Source organism: Lampetra planeri, chromosome 41, assembly GCF_965212315.1.
Source record: "Lampetra planeri chromosome 41, kcLamPlan1.2.h2, whole genome shotgun sequence".
NCBI lineage: Eukaryota > Metazoa > Chordata > Hyperoartia > Petromyzontiformes > Petromyzontidae > Lampetra > Lampetra planeri.
Window position 1 is genome coordinate 2268693 of NC_136147.1, and position 20568 is coordinate 2289260.

General features: G+C 58.3%; 1 pseudogene across 1 annotated transcript in view; it reads left to right on the forward strand.

The window, feature by feature from the left end:
- Positions 1–20568, forward strand: part of LOC144732062 (ankyrin repeat domain-containing protein 17-like) — an 82803-nt pseudogene that overhangs the window by 57696 nt on the left and 4539 nt on the right. The window contains exons 13-31 of the transcript XR_013588145.1: positions 476–637; positions 1462–1564; positions 2552–3419; positions 3873–4241; positions 5105–5256; positions 6387–6498; positions 6948–7093; positions 7415–7557; positions 7985–8198; positions 10616–10791; positions 12089–12251; positions 12874–12969; positions 14193–14309; positions 14699–14867; positions 15161–15363; positions 15574–15917; positions 16145–16372; positions 16998–17147; positions 17710–19877. The product of XR_013588145.1 is annotated as an ankyrin repeat domain-containing protein 17-like (transcript). The remainder of the gene's footprint in view (positions 1–475; positions 638–1461; positions 1565–2551; positions 3420–3872; positions 4242–5104; positions 5257–6386; positions 6499–6947; positions 7094–7414; positions 7558–7984; positions 8199–10615; positions 10792–12088; positions 12252–12873; positions 12970–14192; positions 14310–14698; positions 14868–15160; positions 15364–15573; positions 15918–16144; positions 16373–16997; positions 17148–17709; positions 19878–20568) is intronic.

Below are 20568 nucleotides of genomic sequence, written 5' to 3' on the forward strand. Positions count from 1 at the left end.
GCGCACACACACAGATTTGCAGATATAAATCGCTAGACAGTTTGTGCGTTACGAGGTTGCAATGATAAGAACGACTAATTAGCAGGCTCATGCTGAGTGAACGGCGGTTGAAGTCATCTTTGTTCGTGCTGAATATACAGCAAAGCACCAAAATTATACAAATGGAAATGCTGTTTTCTAAGTTGATGGTGGTAACTGGTATCGCAATGAACCCCATCGTGTACAATTTTATATCGTGGCAAACGTACTTGAATCATGCCTGTAGGAATACACCGTTTGATTATTGTGTGGCAATGCTCATGATTGGTAGCTGGTGAGTGGTTGAGTGAGTGAGTGGTTAGTTGAGTGAGTGAGTGAGTGGTTGCTGCTGTAACCTGCACTGTGGTGCTTGATGAGACGAAACAGTGAGTCTGGTCGACCGACTCTCCGGCAGCGAAGTCCAATCGCCGTTTGTTCCGTGTCCTCTGTCCCGCAGGACGGCTCCACAATGCTCATTGAGGCAGCCAAAGGCGGCCACACGAGCGTGGTGTGCTACTTGATCGACTACCCGCACAACCTGCTCTCAGCCTCGCCCCCCGAGGCCCCCCAACTCACCCCCCCTCCCCAGGACCAGGGGCAGGTTGGTGCTCCCATCTTTGTACGTATGCCGCACACCAAGCCCACACTTCCATTAGCGTCCTTGAGGTGTGTGGGTTCAGGTGTGTGAGGTCCAGTAGTTGTGTTTGATTCAGTAGTTGTGTTAGGATTAGACGGTGGCTCAAGTAGGGGGGGGGTTCGATTGCCTGGGTGAGATTGTGCGGGTTCAGGGTGGGATGTTGGATCTGTGGGTTCAGGTGTGTGGGTTGACACGTGGGGCTGGGTGTCAAGCTCATTGTGAGGGTTGAACTGTTTGTTTCGGAATGTCGGTCCGTGCCCGTTTTCCTTCTACGTTGGATGTTGTTCGTGAACTATCTTTTTTGCTGGGTAGACTTGGTTTGTAACGGGATATCAATAAGATATTATTCTCATATTTCTTTTATTTGTTATTGTTTTGGAACGCTGGAAATTTAATTTCAAATGTGTTCCCTTAGCATTCTGCTCAGGAGTAATACAATTAAATGAAAATGAAATTTTTACCCAACTGGGCAAGCCTCTGTAGAGGAGACCTGACACATTAATTTGGAGTAAAACGTCACGGTTATCATTTTTTTACGTCAACGTTGCTAATCAGCGATGCCATTTCATCCCGGTCTGCGCGAGATTGGCTGCACAAAAACAGAGTCGGGAACAAAACATTTGCAAACGGCTCGGCGGGGAACAGAAGAACTCGCATTGACCCTCAAAACGCAGATGGGGGGGAGACCCTTGAGCTCTCCAACACCCTGTGGGCTTCCCAGAGAGAGAGCGGCTTTTTTGGGCTCTTGTTATTGCTGCTGCTGCGTTGGGTTTTCAAGGTGTCCGGGTTTCTCTGACCTTACCCAGGCCCCGCGGGTGCCCATGCAGGCCCTGCCCATGGTGGTTCCGCCCCAGGAACCCGACAAGCCGCCCAACGACCTCCAGCAGAACCTGCCGGCGCGAGGAAAAGGTAGCGCCCCGGAGCGTTTCCCTGTCGCGGCGCCGTCTTTTGGGGGGTGCACCGCTTGTTCTCGCGATTGGAGCGCGCGTCCCGATTCAAGAATAGCGTTTCATGCCTCTAGTGGCTGCAGAGGTCACGCAGACTAATTACAACGCCGCATCTCATCTTGCCGAGTCAGAGGCCCCGTTGTTGCGTGGGAACGGCTGCCCACGTGTTTCTCTTCGACGCCCTCTTCTCTTGTCACGTCGGCTGTGCGCTCGTATCTCGGTCCACCGCGTCTTTCCACCTCAACCCGCAGTCTCCCACTCTGCTCCGCCTGCCCTGCACCAGCAGTGTCTCGCTGGCCCTTATAATTGCGTCTTGCGTCTTGGACATGAAACATGGCTGAATAAAAGCAATTTTATTCTTACGTCGTTCTGGTAGCGATGGCGTCGAACTAAAGCGCCGTTTTGCTAATTCATCCGCGCCCATCATTGGGGGGAAACTTTATGTACGTGTGAACTTCTTTCACACTGTACGTAGCCAAACGTGCTAATCAGAGGTTATCATTCGTGAGCGGTTATAACCGCTGGAACTTACAGCGAATGGACATTTTAAAGAATGTAAATATTTAAATACCGTGTACCCAATTATTGGAATTGGTTGCTTTCAATATTTTTTCATTAAAGCCCTCCTTTACATTATTTTCTAAATATGCATCATTATTTGTATATATTAACGAGTGTCTTTTAGCTTACAAGGTTTACATACCTACGCGCATTTCATCTGGCTGCCGAAGCCACGAGAAGCATCTGCTTTTCAGTTGCGCCGATGTGTAGTTTAATTACGCAGCAGTTTGATGGTCCCGTTCGGCGAGGCCTATCAAACGTGGGGTTTTGTCAAACGGTGATGCAGCAAAGCCGGCCGTGTTGTTGACGTGTGGGGCTCCGTGACTGGTAACTGCGGTCCTCACTCGCGGACTTCCTTTCTGTCACCCCCCCCCCCCCCCTCTCTAAGCTCCGGCAAAGCCCAAGCCCGGTGCCGGTCCACCTTTGCCGGCGCCCAGCCCCGTCCCACCCAACCCAGACGTGGCCGCTACTGCCGCAGGGGGCTGCTGCTGCCACGTCCACACGCGGGCGCACCAGGCGGCGGCTGCGGCGGCGGCGGTGGCGGCCGGGGGCGCCCACCACACCGCCGCGCCGGCGGGGGGTACCGGGCGGCGGCGGCGGCGGTGGCGGCGGCGGAGGCGGTGGTGGAGCCGGCGGCAGCGGCGGGACCGGAGGGCACGCGCAACAGTCACCCGAGCGCATCGTGGAGGAGGCGCAGGGCAAGCTGACGGAGCTGGAGCAACGGATCCGCGAGGCCATCGAGAAGAATGCGCAGCTGCAGTCGCTGGAGCTGGCGCAGGCAGAGCAGCTGACGCGCGAGCGCATCGAGGAGCTGAGCCGCACGCGCGAGGAGCAGATCCAGAAGAAGCAGCGCATCCTGGAGGAGCTGCAGCGCGTGGAGCGCGAGCTGCAGCTCAAGACGCAGCAGCAGCTCAAGAAGCAGTACCTGGAGGCCAAGGCGCAGCGGCAGGCGCTTCTGCAGCAGCAGCAACAGCTGCAGCAGCAGCAGCAGCAGCCGGGGGGGGCGACGGGCGCCGCGGCGACCGCGCCCCCCAATGGCACGGCCGTTCAGACGCCGCCTCAGCAGACGCCGCAGCAAATCCAGCTCCACTTGCACCAGCAGCAGCAGCTGCAGCAGTTGCAGCAACAATTGCAGCAACAGCAGCAGCACCTGCAGCTGCAGCAGCAACTGTTGCAACAGCAGCTCCAGCAGCAGCAGCTGTTGCAGCAACAGATGCAACAGCAGATCCAGCAGCAGCAGCAGCAGGAGTCCACAGGTGTGTTGGAGTCGATGAGTCGCTCACGGCACACACAGTACAGACGGGTATTTAGAGATGTTTGATTTGATGGAAGGGGTACTGCCATGGTGTCACGGTCAGCAGCGCACACGGGGCTTGCAATGCAGAGGTCGTCGGTTCGATCTCCTGACGCTTGAGTTGAGATTGGCTCAAGTTTCTTAAATCCCCTGCCTTTGTCGACCCAGCAGTATAAAGAGTACGCCGCTGTTAGATGATTTGGCAGGCCTTGTGTGCAGGGTATAATGTGTGTACTCCCACCTCTTGCATGACGCCTCGCCAGAGTGGAAGTGGAGGCCAATCTACCTTCTTGATTGGAGGCCCTTCCTCCAGCAGTGGCACTTGCGCGTGATTGCAGGGCTGCACCTTTACCGCTGGCCTATGTCTAGATTTGAACGAAAGTCCGCCGGGTGTGTTACTCTGCGACGTGCGCAGGCGGCACAACCACCCCGGAAACCGCCTACGCCCGCCTGGCGCAAATGGAAGCCATCTTGCCCAGGGAAGACGGCTCGCCCGCTCACCAGCACCAGCACCTGCCTCTCACGGCCGGCGGGGCGGCGGTACCGGGGGGCGGCGGCGGCGCCAGCGGCCTCCCCGCGGGCTTCGTGTCCCTGCACACGGCGCAGCCGCCCGGCGGCGCCACCCCCTTGGACGCGGCCGGCGTGCCCCCTGAGCTGGGCGGCATGGGGGTCGGAGTCGGGGTGAGCGCAACGGGGCAGCTGGTGCTGGGCGAGACGGGAGAGGGCCTCATGGTGGCGTGCCCTGCCCGCACTCTCACCGACACGCTCGGAGACATCATGACAGGTGAGCGCACGGTTTGCTGTGGCGGTTGGACGTCTTGTCGCCAGCGTGTTTCACTGAACCGTTCGGGGGGGGGGGGGGTGCCTGGCACGTTGCCTGTTGTGTGCAACTCGTTGTGTGCGTGCTGGTGGCACCATTGAGGCATCCACTGATTTGCTGATCCGTCACGATTTGGGTTCATTGTTCGACTAAAGAATCTGTTCCTTAATGTGCCATTGCCGCAGTCGTATCTGTACCATCTTGTTGTGTGCCCCTTCATCTGTGTGCCGTCTTGTCTTTCCTGAGATGCACAGTTGATTTATTGGTTATTCCACGGCATGATCACAAAACAAATAAAATTGTCGCATATGCAAGAGTTGAACATACCAATCGCTGTTGTTTCACCTCACACCTGTAACTTGAAGAACACTTTTTTCGGCTAAATTTAAAGAGGAGAAAAACGATGTTTCATTTTAAAATATGCTGTCATCTTCGGAGAAAATCCAGAAAGTCGGGATGAAATTGAGGAAATTTGAATGATTGTCTCAATTCCAACCATTAGCCTAAATAATAACAATGCATAAGTTGAAGATAACCCATTACCATTGCAATATACTGCTGCATTGCGGATTTATATAGATGCTAAATGCAACCAAATCAATGACACTGTGCAGAAGCAGTGGGCAAATGTATTGTATGGAAAGAGAAGCGGTCAGATGTGGGCAGAGAAACCGATCACGGTCTGCACTCGAACAGGGGCAGGGAATCGACAGCGCGGATCGCTGGGCGAAGCACATGTCGTGAGCGCGCGATTTCAGTCAATCGCTCGTGACGCACCTCTCCTCCGGAGAGCCGCGCTGACCCGCGTCGTGTCCGTCCGTCCGCAGCTGCCAGCGGCCGGCCCTCAGCCGTGGCCAACCCTCCCCCGCCGCACTGCGCCCTCGGCGGCTCCTCCTCCCAGCCGCAGACACCAGCGCCGAGCCCCATCGTGTCTCCGCCGATCCCTCACCCCTACAACCCCCTGGAGCTGGACGCACAGGTGACCATGCGCACTCTGTCCTGCGGCCGCTTCTTCAGCGGGGTGGGGGGGGGGGCGGCTCGCCGAGTCTCGACCCCTCTCCACGACGCTTGGCCGTTTTCCAGTGAACATTTAGAGACTGAATACATTGAGCTCCGTTCTGCCCCATCTGTCTGTGTCTGTCTCTGTCCGTAGTGAAGATTATCCGTTGTAAATCATGATGCGCAGGTTGCAGCGTTTGACCTGGTTGATGTAGATTGCATCCATGTGTGTTGCAGGACAGTCGCACGTTCTGTGTGTGTGTTGACAGGATAGCCCTTTGAATTGCTGTAATTCGCAGTCTGCTTGATCTGCTGATTTGTAACGGTCAGTAATATAGCTATCCTGTAGAGTGCTCAATAAGTCCACCTTTATTATTATTAGAGTAAGCATTTACAGCCCTTTTGACAATCCACTGCTGGATGAAAGCCTCCCCACCTCGTTGGACTCGGGGGTTTATTGACTACTTCACCACACTGGGTCATACAGGTTGGTGAAGGCCCAGGACCAGTTAATATATCACTCGGAAATTGATGTTAGCCGGGAATTGAACTCTGGTCTCCGGGTTCATGGTGCGGCATGCACGCCCGGGGCACCACCACTCCATATTGGTTCGGGAAAAGGAAAATGCCTTGCTTTGGTAATGGTTCTCACGTTTCATTTCAGCCTGTTGAGATTTGTTGGGGTTTGTTCGGTAGGATTTGTTGGGGATGGCTTTTGATGGAGGTGCAACACCTCGGGCTGGTGGTGGGGAGCGTTGGGAGTGGGGACCGTAGCACGTATGTGTGCGTTGTGGGTCTGGGGACGTGGTGCAGCTGTTAGCACACTGACACAATCCCGGAGACCTGGGTTCGGTTCCTGGCCATTGATGACACCTGTAGCATGTGGTATCTGTGCCTGTCCTGGGTCTCCGTTCGCTTGACTCGGTGCTGTAAAAGTGCCTGGTGCTTTGTGCAAAAATCAGCACTGCTGAGACCAAGGTGGTGTGATTGTGGCCACACCACACACTCTTGCTCCGCGCCAGCCTTTAACAGGTGCCCGCTGATAGCACTTACCCCTGCAAGCCTTTCAGTCTAACCAGGATCTTTACCTTTGGCTTGTGCGTGACCCAGACGGAGAGCAACCACGACACCGCGCTGACGCTGGCCTGCGCCGGCGGTCACGAGGACCTGGTCACGGTGCTCATCGCCCGCGGCGCCAACATTGAGCACCGGGACAAGAAGGGTGAGCTGCACCCCACCCACCGGCCCGGGGGGTAGACACGGTGCTCACGCGCGGCAACCGGATCCTTGGGTTTTGAGGATTTTTCACGGGCACTCGGAACCCATCCGGCCCGTGACTTCATTCCACACGGCCCACGAGCAAATGAGGCCTGCCATTTGGCAACGGCCCGCAAACACTGTTTGTCCATCGCTGCAAGTATCTTGGCCTCTTGGCACACTAATTGCCTATTTCAGGGGCATATTTTGGACTTGGCCACACTTGTGTTTGTAATTTTATCGTGCTCACTCACTCGCCGTCTTTCGAGTAGTTCTGAGCACACGATCAACGGAACGTGCAGTCCTCGCGTGATCAGTGAGGGATGGCGACGACTTGGGGAGGCAGTCGATGGAGCCTGTGTGATGACGACGATGAGGCACCTGGCTGATGCTGGTTTGCGCCGCGTGCTTCAGGCTTCACGCCGCTCATCCTGGCGGCGACGGCGGGACACGTGAACGTGGTGGAGCTGCTGCTGGACAACGGCGCGGACATCGAGGCGCAGTCCGAGCGGACCAAGGACACGCCGCTCTCGCTCGCCTGCTCGGGAGGCCGGCAGGAGGTGAGCGAGAGAGCGTGAGTGAGTGACAGCATGATTGTGTTTGTCTGTATTTGTGTGCGAGTGCATGCTTGTGCGTGTGCATGAGTGTGTGAGTGCGAGTGCATGCTTGTGTGAGTGTGTGTGCTTGTGAGTGTGAGTGTGCGTGCTTGTACTGTGGAGAGGTGACGTAGTGGTGAGCGTGCTGTGTTATGAACTCGATTCCCGCTCTTGGCCAACACCAGTGACGACAATATGAACCAGTCCTGGGCCTCCTTCTAGGTCGACTCGGCCTCAAATTAGTTCCTTCCTCCCCCCCCCCCGTGTGCCGTGCCGCTTGCTTAGGTGGTGGAGCTGCTGATCGCGCGCGGAGCCAACAAGGAGCACCGCAACGTGTCGGACTACACGCCGCTGAGCCTCGCCGCCTCCGGGGGCTACGTCAACATCATCAAGATCCTGCTCAACGCCGGCGCAGAGATCAACTCCCGGTGCGGTGCCCCCACCACACTCGGACAACACCCATCCCCTTCGCTCCTCTCTTATGCCCCAGTTCTCTTAGTCGTGGCTTGGCTCAGGCTTGGCTCAGGCTTGGCTCTGGCCCAAATGAACTGGCTCCAAGTCGATTGGTCATGGCTGATGATGATTATGATTTACCTAGAAAAGCCTCGACTTATTTTCAGGAGTGTGCTGCTCCATTTGGTGGGGAATCTGGAGAGATCCCACCACGAATACGAGAGGCGTAACACGCACTTAGAACTCGGCTGAGATGGATTTAAAAACACCCGCTTGCCATCTGGCCGGCCCGCAGACAAATCCTACAGCACGTGGTATTCCCACGTGGTCTCGCGTCCAAATTTCTGGCTGCTGTTGATGATGACGATGACGACGATGATGATGATGGCGCTGCTCTTGCAGGACGGGCAGCAAGCTGGGCATCTCGCCGCTGATGCTGGCGGCGATGAACGGGCACACGGCCGCCGTGAAGCTGCTCCTCGACATGGGCTCCGACATCAACGCGCAGATCGAGACGAACCGCAACACGGCGCTCACGCTCGCCTGCTTCCAGGGCCGCCACGAGGTGGTCAGCCTGCTCGTCGAGAGGAAGGCCAACGTCGAGCACAGGGCCAAGGTGCGTGTGCAGCCGACGTGTCGCGGGACGGCGGACTTACGCAAATCTCAGTTACGGCCCGAGCTTTTGGAGTGTGCCGTTGTCGTCAAGTCTGGGGTTGCCACCACCACCACCACCCCAGTTCCGGCCTCCCGCTGCACTCGATAGACTGCGACGGAAAGCAGTCGGGTTGATCGATGATCCCCCACTCGCCAATTCGCTGCGGTCATTGGCAGATCGTCCGGCTCGCATGCCAGGTGCTGAGTCGCCTTGCACCATGTCGGGACAGCTGACACGCGCGTCGGGTGCGGCGGGTGGTACACGTGGTCGGGCGTGGCGGGTGGGACACGCGTGTCGGGCGCGGCGGGTGGGAAACACGTGATAGGATCCCGGCTATAAGGCTTGTTCTCAGCCTGAGCCGCGTGCTTAGATCTGGGCCCACCCCAAAGCCGGTCGCGACGTAGCAGGATCGCCACAAAGCCGCCGCCACCGCATGCCGTGGTGCCATTCGCTTAGTTCATCTTCCTAGCTCGCGTCACGGTTTCAAAAGCATCGCCAAAAACAGCAAAACTACTTCTTATTTTTACTCATGTCGTCGCACCAAACCCAACGTCTACGTCGATTGTTGTTAAACACAAAGTTTTTTTTTCCACTTTCTCAAGAGCGAGCATCTTGACTCTTTGTGCATGGAGACATGGGCCCAGGCCCCCCGGTGCTATTTCTGGGCCGGAAATGGGCCATCGCTGGGCTGGTGGGGGCCACTTCCCCTGTGCTCGTGGCAATGAGGCATTGCTCTGCACCAGTTCCTTCTGACTGAGGCCCCAAAGAGCACCCAGATGGTCTTGGGCTGAGCTTGGTTGAAGGGTGGGGGGTTGGGTTTCCGGTGTGGGGTGGGGATGTTTGGGGCACCCCCTCAAGTGACTAATGGGTAATTAGAGTGAGCAGGAAGTTCCCGTTTGGGTAAACAAACAGCCTCTGGGTTGAGGCTGGTTTCTATTGGGGCTGAACACGAACAGAAGGGAGGGCTTCTTTGATGGTTGTTAAGCGGGGCTCCCCCTGGCGTGCGCACGCTGCGCAGGAACTCCTCCCCTTAAAACCCGGGACGTTCCAATGTACGCATACGGTTAAAAGAGACGAACGCCGCTCGCAAATGGTGTAATAATAAAAAATGGCAGAAGAAAATAATAATGGTCAGTTTAACACGTGTGCTTTCACGACCAATATTATTTATAATAGTTTTTTTATGTTAGATTGCGAAAATATAAAACCCACAATTGTAAAAGTTGTAAGTTTACTCTCCAACACCGGTGTGCTGTACTAGTAACGAATTGGCGTGTTGTGTTTACGTGACAAACCTTACTAATTGGTGGTATTGGGTGGTGGCGGGATTAACGCCCCATTTATATTTACGCGGTCTAAACCAAAAAATCCTCTTATGAATAATTATTATAATCATTACAACGCCATTTAGCATGTTTGCATTGCTTCGTTCAATTCCCTCTTCTTTCCTTCGGTGTTGGTTCGTTCCAGCAGTGCTGATGACGTATGCACATGCTCTGGCCCATCCTCGCATTTCCCATTCCCTCAACCCCACATAGTCAGCCACGCCGCCGCGGCTTGGTTTTATGCAAAGCATCTGGGTCCCTTGCTGTAACGGATACGGGGCGATGCCACCACCAGGGCCGTACGGGAATGACACGCCGAGTCCCAGCCGTGACTCCAGACAAAACATCGCCCGTTGATCGGCAGACACGGCGTGCACGTTTGAGCGCACGTCCGCACACGTTCTCGCACATGTCCGTTTCCACGTGTGTGCGTTTTTTAAAGCGAGTGGCGTAGGAAATGTCAAGGCTTTGCAACGACCTGACGCCCAATTGCGTGCGTGCATGTTGCTGTTCGCTCGGTGCTCCGTCCCGATTGGCCTAGTCTCTCCAGGTCTCTAGACAAGTTGGTGAGCGATTTGGTTTGTGGTAGCGAAGCAGTCAAGTTTATCTGGTCTCCTTCACGTATACATCTCTGCATATATGCAAACCATCGGCCCCATGGCATTTGGGGCATGCATAATTTCTATGCAAGAAAAGACTTGCCTGGTCTCATCAGCAGAGCCAGGCTTTGCTTGAATCAATGCTGGTGAATTGCCAGGCATTATAGGCAAAGATCCTCTTTTTAAGATGTGGGTTCTAGTTCAATGCAAAATTATATATATTTTCTAATGCATATAAATAGACTCACATGTAGGTCTCTATGAGAGGAGATTCTATGAGTCTCTATGCGTGTCTTTGTGCCCCGCCGATGGGACAGGATCGCGATGAGTGGAGGCTTTGGGTTGCCCAAGTGTGTCGGACCTCGAAACAATCTGACGATCGGACCCCAATATTTCAGAGGCTTGAACGACGCCGGCGTCTGAAAACCTTCAACTTTGTGCCCCCCCCCGGCAGACGGGGCTGACCCCGCTGATGGAGGCTGCGTCCGGCGGCTACGCCGAGGTGGGGCGCGTGCTGCTGGAGCGAGGAGCGGACGTGAACGCGGCGCCCGTGCCCTCGTCCCGTGACACCGCCCTCACCATCGCCGCCGACAAGGGTCACTACAAGTTCTGCGAGCTCGTCATCTCCAGGTGCGTGCGCGTACCTGCGCGTACCTGTGCGTACATGTCCCTCGTGTGTGTCGGCGCGCTGCCGAGTTTGATTCCCGCTCGCGGTCAACATCGGTGACAAATATTTTAACCGGTGCTGGGCCCTCCCCTCGGCTAGGTCGACTCAGCCTTAAATGAGTGCCCGATGCGGTGTGTGAGCATCAGCACTGGGTGAGACGAAGGCTGCTTGGCGTGATGAGAGACACACCACCCCCTCGTTCGTATGTGCCATGTTGGCCTTCTTCAAAGGTGCTCGTTAACAGGACTTGCCCCAATAGTCAGGCTGTAGGGGGATCGATGTCGTTGGTTTTGTGTGAGTAAAACACAGCAAGGTGGCGCAGGGGGTCATTCAGCCTCTTAACACCTTGGTCTGTCATGTAACCTCCTACCGTGATCTGGCAGCGAGCCTTCAGCTATTCACATGGCCTCAAGTTCACCTCGCCTGGCACAAACGATGAAGTCATGTCACTTCCACTTAGTGATGTACGGCAGCTGATGTGCGTGTGGTACGATTAGCAAATTGCTCAACAATCCTGGCCTAATATTGGAATCGCATGCGTGTCTTGCCGTCCAGCCACAGATTTAAACTTCAGGCCAATGCCTGCCCATGGTGCCTTTTACACTTGCGCGGCTCTAGCAATGTAGGCCGAGGCTTCTTGGTGTCGGGTGAGCAGGTCACATGACACACACAAAAAACAAAAATCCCCCGTATAGCCTTATCAGACTGTTGGGGCAAATGCTGTTAGGGAACATCTACGAAGGCCAGAACGGTACACGAGGGAGGGGGTGAGTGGACAGCACCGCCCGACCGCCTTTCTCTCCCTAGTTGCGGTGTTTACACAACACACCAGGTACTTAATTGAGGCTGAGGGGAGGCCCAGGACCGGTTAAAATAATAGTCGCTGGTGTTGACCATCAGTGGGAAATGAACTCGGGTCACCTTAGTTCGTAGCGCAGCACGCTAACCACTACACTACCGCTCCCCGCGTGACACGCACACCGAGCCAGATTCCAACATCGCCTCTACGCCTAAGGCCAGCAGCACGCCAGCACACCAGCGCCCGCCTACCAGCGCTCGCCAGCCCCCCCTCCTTCCTTTCCTCTCCGTAGGTTGGTGCCTGGGCGCCTCCAGCCCGCGATGCCCAGTGCAAGTCTGCATGGCACACGGCCTTGCGCGCCTCGTTCAATACGCCCCCCCCCACCCCCCCCGTGGTTTTCCCGGTCGCCTTGCTTCTCCTTGTCGGTGAATTTGCCCGCGTGCGCGTGCTCGTGCACATAGGGGCGCGCACATCGACGTGCGGAACAAGAAGGGCAACACGCCACTCTGGCTCGCGGCCAACGGGGGCCACCTGGACGTGGTGCAGCTCCTGGTGAACTCCGGTGCCGACGTGGACGCCGCCGATAACCGCAAGATCACGCCGCTCATGGCCGCCTTCCGCAAGGTGAGCGGCACTCGCTCGCGGTCAAAGTGCAGCCGCCATCGGAGGCCTGGCTCTGCCGATGGCTGAGAACGAGATGGTTTGGCGGTACCAACATTGATGAATCCGTCCAATTCGCCTGGACAGCTGTGGGTTAATTGTGTTGGTCTGCCATGAGCTGTGGTTGTCAAAGTCATTGTGAATCTGCTGCTCAAATGAGCATTGAGGAGGTTCCGCGTCTCACATTTTGAGCACTGAGCCAGTAGTGGAAATTCCTTTATTCTATGGCGGAGGCAAGTCTATCCATATTGACAACTGCCATGGACTTATTTTTATTGGCCCTGGAGGAATGATGGCCTGAGTCAACCCCCAAACCATCCAATTGAACTCCGCAACCTTCCAGTTGCGAGCAGCTCACAATACCGCTGAGCCACCCGGCCGGTCCTCAAGTCTCTTTGGGAGAAACATTGCTTCGTTGTATTGATTGTCGAGTTGATTTATCGCTTGCTGAATTTCCCCATTGCCTGCCGCCGCTGGTGTGCGGTCACTTCGGGCGTGGGACGCGCCCTTCGGTGGAAGGGGCTTTTCGTGTGGCGTGTGCGCGAATAAGTTTTTGTTCGCTTGCGTTTTTGTTGTCGCGCTGCAGGGTCACGTGAAGGTCGTGCGATACCTGGTTAAGGAGGTGAACCAGTTCCCGTCCGACTCTGAGTGCATGCGCTACATCGCCACCATCACCGACAAGGTACTACCATTCCCGGCCTCAAGCGCGGCCACGCGGGCCACCGTCCCACGGCCATGGCCAGCGTCCAGGTCGCACGTATGGAACAACCGTGGAGGCCGTAGCACGAGTGTGTGCTGGGGGAGAGGGGGGAGCGGTGGCGCAGTGGTTAGCGCACTGCACTACCAAGCCGTCAACCCGAGTTCAAATCCCGCTCAAGGCCAACATCATTGACGAATATCAAATCTGGTCCTAGGCCTTCCCTGGGTTGACTCAAAATGAGTACCTGGTGCAGTATCTAAACATCGTCACTGGGGAGACAAAGGCAGCCAGACTTGGTCGTGTTGGCCTTCGTAGGTACTACTCGCAAACAGCACTTACAGTTTGTGTCGGCTGCACGGGGGAACTTTGTCTTTGTCAACGGCGTTGAAAATTACCTTCCGCCTTTTTCACACAGCTCTGTTGCCTCTCATGGTGACGCTAGAGTAGGAGTCCGGCTGAATGAACACAGTACAATTCATATTCATGTCGCGTAAATGCAACCGTTTTTTCAAGGCACGGTACGCAAACAGTGGATATGTTAATTTCATACAGAAAGGTGATCGGTTAAAAGTTGAGTTAAAATGGGAGATCTTGAGGGATGACCACACAGACGGCTGGGGAAAGGGAACTCCTGACAACGGGGGCAGCAAAGGAGAATGAGCAACCTCCCACAGGGCCCAAAGGATTGGCTTCTGGAGCGGAGTGCGCATGGAAAGGCGCGTACAGCGAGATGAGAGAGAAGAGCTGTGCGAGAGTACATGGGGTAAGTAGAGAGCAAAAGGGAAGAGGCAGGAGAGTGCGTGGACGTGGGTTGAGTGAGATGAGAGGAAGAGAGATCTGCAGGGGCGAGTATCGAGGCTCTTGAAGACCCTGAGTGCGATGTGGTCATTGATCCGCAATTGCATTGGGAATCGGTGGCGGGATCTGAGCGTTGGGACGGTGTGGTCTCGTTTAAGGGTGCGGGTGAGGGATCTGTCGGCGGCATTTCAGATCGTATGGAGGTGAGGGAGTCCGTAGAGGAGACGGGGAATGTGGTGAGGTCACGGCCGAGGTTCTCGGTGGCGGCCGGGGCGTGGAGGTGGCGGACGCGGGAGACGTTGCGTAGGTGGACGTGTGCGAGGTCCTTGCACGGTGGTTGAGATCTATGGGAACGGAGGAATGAACCTCGGCTTTTTTGAAGTCCCTTGCCGTTTGGCTGTGCTCAGGAGCTGCTGAAGAAGTGCCACCAGTGCATGGAGATCATCGTCCACGCCAAGGACCGGCAGGCGGCGGAGGCCAACAAGAACGCGTCCATCTTGTTGGAGGAGCTCGACCTGGAGAGGGTAAGGGTCGTGCTGCTCCGCCTTCACCCCGGCTACCACCCCCTTGACCAGGAATTCTAAATGTCGATGACAGTTTAGCAGGTTTACCGTCACGGTTCGAGCTACGGGAACCGTGGAATGCCCCGTTGTACTTACCCCGAGTTTGCCGCAAGTTCCTGCGGCCTGTCTTGACTTGTCGCTTTCCTTTCCCCGTGCCGCACCTTCGGCTGCATAGGGAAATCGCTGCTGACGCATCCCCGCATCGCCTCCCAAGATTTGTTTTCAGTTTAGGTTTTTTAAAAACCTCTTGCGAGCATGGCCATTTTACACCGGGACTGTTACTGACGGTGGTTTATGCCGCTCGCCTGCCCGTGCCCGTGCCGCCGCCGCCGTTGCTTGCGCTCGCACAGTCTCGCGAGGAGAGCCGGCAGAAGACGCTCGCAGCCAAGCGGGAGAAACGCAAGGAGAAGCGCAAGAAGAAGAAGGAAGAGCAGAAGAGGAAGGCCGAGGAGCAGGAGGCGAAGAGCAAAGAGGACACGGATGAATCGCACAAGAGGGACGACGGCCAGCAGAAGAAAGGTGAGTCAGACCCGGTCTAGGATGATTACCTCGTTATCCAGGAGTGCCCACGCTGCAGCCTTTATGAGGAGGGGTCCCGCTACATTGAGATGCTTTTTTGTTGGGCACGACGTGGAAAAATTAAGAACCCCCCCCCCCCCCCGAAGAAACCCTTGCAGGATAGAGGGAGAATGTACAACACTCGGCGGTCACTCTCATGCTCACTCACTCGCACAGCAGTCGCCGCACTGTTCCACCAAGCCGGGCGGCCCATCGTCTCGTTTATAACCTCGTTTGTTCGGCTGCCTGCACAGAGGAAGAAGAGGACGACGACGACGACGATGACGACGAGGAAGACGTGGTCCCCCCGGAGCCCCCGAGCGCGACCACTACCACCACCATCGGCATCTCGGCCACGTCTTCCACGCTGTCGAACGCGCACGGCAAGCGAGCCGCCCTCAGCGCCCCCGCCGCCACGCCGGGCCCCAAGCGGAAGAACCGCACGGACGTCGGCGTGGTACGGCACACGGTCCCCTTGCCGGGAGCGCTCGCGTTAAGCGCGTCCGTGACTTGGCCCAGCGGTAGCGCTGGTTTCAGAAGTTGGCGCGTGTAAACATCGACGCCGGGGAGACGAAGGCGGCCCGGGCTTGGTGCTTCTCGCACTTGAACGGCGCGTGACCCAGTGGTGCATTATTAAGGCTCTGTGGCGTTCGCTTCCTCTCCCCAGGCGGCACCAGCCACCTCTGCCATGCTGGACAGCGGCTTGACGGCGACTCCGCAGTCCTCCATGTGCCCCACGCCCGTAATCAACGGCGAAACCAAGGCAGGCGAGGTGACGGGCGGAGGCGGGTGCGGCGGCATCGGCGGCAGCAGCAGCTGCAGCAGCAGTAGCAGCAACGGCACGGTGTGCAGCAGCAGCAGCAGCGGAGAGGACTCGATCGGAGTGGCAGGGAAGGCCGGCAAGGGCAAGGAGCGCAAGCGGAACAAGGCCAACGCGGCCGGAGCGGACCACGAGGGGGACGGCGACAGGAAGGCCGTCGGGCCGATGGGCACCCAGAAGCACGCTGCCACGTAAGACTCGTGTCGTTTAAAATTGACTGGGTGACGTCACGGGATCTTTAATGTCTGCCGCAGCCACTTTAGATACTGACGAAACAGCTCCCTCGTTCATTATTGAGTCGATGGGGCGTGGCGTGCGCCGGCGCCTCCGCGGCTGCCCGTGGAATCGCCGTTTTCACTCGGCAAGTCTGTTTCCCCCGTCCTTAACGCCGCTTCTCCGTGGTGCCATGGTCGCGCAGGGCGCTGGAGGTGGCCGGAGTGCTGGCCGGCGCCGGCGGCGTCGGCGGCCTGCACGCGGTGGCCACGGTGGCGGCGAGCCTCAAGGCCGGCGTGGGCGCGACGGTGGCGGCGAGCCTCAAGGCCGGCGTGGGCGCGACGCCGCTGTCCTCGCCCAACAGCAAGCTGAACCTCACGAGCCCCAAGCGGGCGCAGAAGCGCGAGGACGGCTGGAAGGAGGTCGTGCGGAGGTGCGACGCCCTTGCAACTCTATTTTTTGCACGCAATTGCTGAGCTCGGGGCCAAAAGGCCGAATTGGGCAGCAATGAAACGGCTGCATTTAAGCTGTAAAAAATAAGAGAGCAACATGGTTAAGACGATAGCCTGGGGGGGAGGGCGGAGGGAATGCAACGCTGGGAGGGCCAGAAACGAGAGAAGTATTGTGACCTGCAGTAGTGTGGTGGTTGCATGCAGTGTGGATGAGATGAAAGGGTCTGGCATGGGTAGAGGAATCGATCAAATTCACAGGAGCATTAACCGTGGTTACAGCAATAGAAGAGTGTTAAGGAGCCAACTGATCGTTGGCGAGCGAGTTCAATGGAGGGAATCGGCGAGTGCTGCTGCTCTCTAAACTCTCTGCTGTGCAGTGGAGGTCGAAACTTTTGTACTCCACTCCGGATACGACGGCAGCATTCCGGCAATCCATCTGCACAAATTCGGCTACAGAATCACCGAATCGCGGCGCAAACCCCGCCACCGCGTTAAACCGCCGATGCCGTTCACCGTTTGCCTCGTTCGAAGCTCCGAGGGGGTGGGTTTAGCGCCCGCCTCTGCACTCCGTTGATTCCACATCCCCTTTCCTCGCTCGCCCCTCAGGTCGAAGAAAGTGGCCGTCCCGTCGACGGCCATCGCGCGGGTCATCGGGCGCGGCGGCTGCAACATCAACGCGATCCGCGAGTTTACGGGAGCACACATCGACATCGACAAGCAGAAGGACAAGGCCGGCGACCGCATGATCACCATACGGTGCGCACCGCGGTGCCCGCGTCACCCATGCACCGCGAAAGTCGAATTATTCGAGTGCTTCGCAGCAGTGGCACCCGGGTGACGTCGCTCGCCGCACGGACGCGCCGAAGTGTGTGGGGGAGTGATACCAGCGGCGGCGACGTCATTGGCTTGATATTCATATTCTCTCGTCTGGGATCGCACACGGCGGCGATAAGCCAGACTAATGCCCGCTCGCCATGTGCTGCGCAGGGAAAGCTGCCACCGGGGGTTCTCCTAGGCTAGACCACACGACAATCATTGCCCCCTACTGGCACACACATGGCTAAGTATTCCATGATGGAGCAAGGCTTTTTAACATGCGTCTTTGTTGACACTGCGCACCCAGACAAGCGAGAGAGTGTCAGGCCATGCGTTAGCTGTACATGCGTTGCATTTGCCACCACGCCTCCAGGTTAATTTAATTTCCAGCTTTGTGCCGTAATGACGATGATGATGATATCGCTCAACCGTTATCGGACGAGCGTGCCTCGCGCCGAATCGGAACGGGTCGTGAACGCCGTTGTATTGTTGTTCGTTTCAGGGGGGGAACGGAGGCCACGCGCCAGGCCACGCAGCTCATCAACGCTCTCATCAAGGACCCAAACCAGGAGATCGACGCGCTGCTCCCCAAGAATCGCGCCACCGGCAAGGGCAGCGGCTCCTCCAAGGGCATGGGATCGGGTGGCGCCATCGGCGGCACGTCCGGCAAGAACCCTCAGGTGAACGCCACCTCCGCCGCCTCCCTCACCTCCGTCTCGTGCGCCGCCACGGGGACAAGCGTCACCGTGATGACCACGATGACGGTGGTGGCTACCAGCGCAAAGGGGCAGCAGCAGCAGCAGCCGCAGCACAAGCCACCCACCTCCGCCTCGGCCAGCGTCGGAAACTCACCGGGCGGCGCCAACCAGGGAGTGCGCCCGTCATTCCCGGTGCCCATCTCGCTCTCGTACGCCAGCCCGCCCTTCCCGCACGCCCACGCGCTCTTCGCGGCGCAGGCCTTCCAGCACCCGCGTCTCCCCGTCGCCCACTTCGGAGGCAGCGCCTGGGGCCCCTTCCCCGTACGGCCGGCCGTTTCCGTGGCCTCCCCGGCCTCGGGCGTCCCCAGCCTGGCCGGAACCTCCGGCCTTCCCGCGCTGGCCGGCAAGCCCGGCCTGTCGCCGGCCGCGGCCAGCGTGCTCGCCGCCGCGGGGTCGACGCATGCCGCCTCGAACAGCCCGAAGCACAGCTCTGTCCGCAAGCAGCTGTTTGCCAACGCCACTGCCACCACGGCGACCGTCACCTCGGCCGCCCCCTCCTTCGTCACTGCCTCCACGACCACTGCCTCCACGGTCTCCGTGACCACGACCTCCGTCGCCACGCCCACCACACGCCCGCAGCCCAGCGGCGTCAACGTCGCCGCGTCGGCCACCAGCAGGCTTCCCGGCAACTTGCAGTCGTCCTCTTCCCCGTCGCCCACACCCCAGCATGCCGCCAACGCGTCTGCCAACGTTGGCAATCAGCCGTCTGTGGCAACGCAGCAGCAACAGCAGCAGCAGCACCAGCATAAGAACGCGCAGGCCCCATCGGTTGCCACGCACGGTCATCCCGCGGCTGCAGTGAGCGTGAAGGAAGCGAATTCGAGAGAAGCACTCCCGCCATCCATGACCACTGCCTCGGCTCACCCGCCCCAGATGGGCTTCTCGTCGGGCAGGGCGCCCACACCCCAGCTGGGCACGGCGACCGCGTCCAGCTCCTCCTCGGCCCACGTTGGCAATAACCCTACCTCCTCGTCCGCCTCCGCCCTCGGGCACCAGAGTTCTCCGGACGTTCTCCGACAGCCCCACCCGCAGTCCGTCCAGCAGCCCACGCCCAGGGCGGTGGCGGCACCGCCGCCCGTCAGGGTCGCGGGGCCCGCGCCGGCGCCGTCCGTCTCCGCCCAGCCGCAGATGGCGCAGGGCATCAACGTCCCGTTCGGCGTGGCCCAGCCGCCCCCGCAGTCCGCTCAGACGACCCCCGCGTCGTCCGCCCAGCCGCTCCAGACCGTGGCTCCGCCGCCGCCGCAGCAGCAACAGCAGCAGCAGCAGGCGAGTGTGGTGCGCCCCATCGTGCACGTGGGCGCCGGTCACTACCAGACGGAGCAAGGCGCCGCGCAGCAGCAACAGCAGCAGCAGCAGCAGCAACAGCAGCAGCTGCCGCACCAGGCAGCCGCGTCGGTGCAGCCGGGCCCCATCCAGCGGCCGCACAGCGTCCCCTCGGCCTGCATGTCGAGCCAGAGCCACGCGGCCATGGCTGCGGCGGCGGCGGCCCAGGGCACCTGCGTCTCGGCAGGCGTCGCTCCGTCTGGCTGCACCACGGCGAGCTCCATGCCCCCCAGCTACCCATCGGTGCCCCTGCAGCAGTACAGCCCCTTCAGCGGGAGCTACTTCGACCCGACGCACCTCAACACCGCGGGCGGCGGCTCCTCGGCGGCGGCCGCGGTCGGCGCGGCCGGCGCGGCCAACGCGGCGCCCCCATCGTGCGGCCCCAGCTGGGGAGCGGGCAGGTCCATCAGCACGCCCGAGCCGATGCTGGCGTCCGGCGGCCAAGTGAACGCCGCCGCGGTCAACGCCAACGCCTACCTGAGCGCCAGCGCCGTGCTCAGCCAGTCGGAGCCCTCGCTGGCGGCGGAGGCCGCTGCAAAGGCGCCGGGATTCAGGCCCGCGGGACCAAGGCCTACGCTGAGCCCGACCGGTGAGCGGCCGTCCCCGTGCGCGAGTGTCCAACACGCGCGCTATGCTCACGGCAGGTTGTTCCCAGGTTCCAGAGCTCGTCGGTCGTTACCAATGGCACCGGCCTTCGGCTTGCTGATGAGCACCTTCGCAAAGTGCACAGTAGGTCAAGTTATGCATCAGTGGTGTGTGAGTCGGAGATAGACTTGGGGTGCGACCGCTGGTCTCAAGTCTTTATGGGAAATCGCAATCTGTGGTTTATTTTGGGGACCGCTTGTCTAATTCTTTATCAGCAACTATACTCGCCTCCAGGGGTACATTGGCAAACACTAGGCTATACATAGAATCACTGGTTTCTTAATTATATACGATTTATAAGTTCCAGGGTGAAGCGGTGGAACTGTTGTTAGCACACTGAACTGTAAACCCAGCTGAGTTCGATTCCCCGCCGTGGATATCATCGGGGCGAGTGATATTTGAATAGATCCTGGGCGCCCCCTTGAGCCAATCACACTGACCGGTTTGAGTGACGTGTGGACAAACCACCTCCACGGCCGACATGGTGTGTGTGCGTGTGTGTGCGTGCGCCCACCCATGTGTGTGTGCACGTGCTCCCACCATGTGTGTGTGCGCTCCCACCCATGTGTGTGTGCACGCGCTCCCACCATGTGTGTGTGCGCTCCCACCCATGTGTGTGTGCACGTGCTCCTACC